Consider the following 2248-nt stretch of genomic DNA (forward strand, 5'->3'; position numbering starts at 1 on the left):
CCAAACCCTTCATTCTACCATCATCCATGTACCTATCCAAGAGTTGCTTAAATGTCCCTAATGTATCTGCTTCTACTACCACCGCTGGCAGTGCATTCCACGCACCCACCACTCTCCGTGTAAAGAATCTACCTCTGACATCTCCTCTAAACCTTCCTCCTGTCACCTTAAAATTATGCCCCCTGGTGATAGCCCTTTCTGCCCTGGGAAAAAGTCTCTGGCTATCCACTCTATCTATCCCTCTCATCATCTTATACACCTCTATCAAGTCACCTCTCATCCTTCTTCGCTCCAATGAGAAAAGCCCCAGCTCCCTCAACCTTTCTGCATAAGACATGCCCTCTAGTCCAGGCAGCATCCTGGTAAATCTCCTCTGCAAACTCTCTAAAGCTTCCACATCCTTCTTATAATGAGGCGACCAGAACTGAACACAATATTCCAAGCGTGGTCTAACCAGGGCTTTATAGAGTTGCAGCATAACATCGCTGCTCTTAAACTCAATCCCCCTGTTAATGAAAGCCAACACACCATATGCCTTCTTAACAAACCTATCAACTTGGGTGGCACCTTTGAGGGATCTATGGACATGGACCCCAAGATCCCTCTGTTCCTCCACACTGCCAAGAATCCTGTCTTTAAGCCTGTATTCTGCATTCAAATTCGACCTTCCAAAATGAATCACTTCACACTTTTCCAGGTTGAACTCCATCTGCCACTTCTCAGCCCAGCTCTGCATCCTGTCAATGTCCCGTTGCAACCTACAACAGCCCTCCACACTATCCACAACTCCAGCAACCTTTGTGTCATCGGCAAAATTACTAACCCAACCTTCCACTTCCTCATCCAAGTCATTTATAAAAATCACAAAGAGCAGAAGTCTCAGAACAGATCCCTGCGGAACACCACTGGTCACCGAGCTCCAGGCTGAATACTTTCCACCTACTACCACACTCCGTCTTCTATGGGCCAGCCAATTCTGTATCCAGACAGCCAAATTTCCCTGTATCCCATGCCTCCTTACTTTCTGAATGAGCCGACCATGGGGAACCTTATCAAACGCCGTGCTAAAATCTATATACACCACATCCACTGCTCTTCCTTCATCAATGTGTTTTGTCACATCCTCAAAGAATTCAATAAGGCTTGTGAGGCATGACCTGCCCCTCACAAAGTCATGCTTATTATCTCTAATCAAACTATGCTTTTACAAATAATCATAAATCCTGTCTCTCAGAATCCTCTCCAATAATTTGCCCACCACCAACGTAAGACTGACTGGTCTGTAATTCCCAGGGTTATCCCTATTCCCTTTCTTGAACAAGGGAATAACATTTGCCACCCTCCAATCATCTTGTACCACTCCAGTGGACAGTGAGGACGCAAAGATCGTCAAAGTTCTCCCTGTGTCTGCGTGGGTTTCCTCCGGGTGCTCCGGTTTCCTCCCACATGCCAAAGACTTGCAGGTTGATAGGTTAATTGGCCATTATAAGTTGCCCCTAGTATAGGTAGGTGATAGGGAAATATAGGGACAGGTGGGGATGTGGTAGGAATATGGGATTAGTGTAGGATTAGTATAAATGGGTGGTTGATGGTCGGCACAGACTCGATGGGCCGAAGGGCCTGTTTCAGTGCTGTATCTCTGAACTAAACTGAATCATCGCCAAAGCCGCGGCAAGTTCTTCCCTCGCTTCCCGGAATAAACTTGGGTATATCTCTTATGGCCCCGGGGACTTATCTATCATCATGTCTTTCAAAATTTCCAGCACATCCTCCTGCTTAACATCAACCTGTTCGAGCATATCAGCCTGTTCCACGCTGTCCTCACAAACGACAAGGTCCCTCTCACTCGTGAATACTGAAGCAAAGGATTCATTAAGGACCTCCCCTACCTTTATTGTTCCTGAAATGTGGTGACAAGAACAGGACAGATTTGTGGCTAACCAGAGCTTTATAAAGGTTCACCATAATTGTACTGAGTACTTCTTTTTATTAAGCCTAAGATTCCTTATGCTTTACTAACTATTCTCTCAGTATATCTTGCCACCTTCAAAGATCTATGCACCAGCACTCCCAGGTCACTCTGTTCCAGCACACTCTTTAGAACTATGCTATGACGTCTACATTGCCTCTTCTTAATTCTTCTGTCAAAATGCATCACTTCACACTTGTGAGGATAAAATTCTATCTGCCACCATTCTCTCCATTCTACGATCCTATCTATGGCCTGTTGTAGCAGTTGGCAGGAAAA

This window comes from Heterodontus francisci, unplaced genomic scaffold (assembly GCF_036365525.1).
Source record: "Heterodontus francisci isolate sHetFra1 unplaced genomic scaffold, sHetFra1.hap1 HAP1_SCAFFOLD_526, whole genome shotgun sequence".
Lineage (NCBI taxonomy): Eukaryota > Metazoa > Chordata > Chondrichthyes > Heterodontiformes > Heterodontidae > Heterodontus > Heterodontus francisci.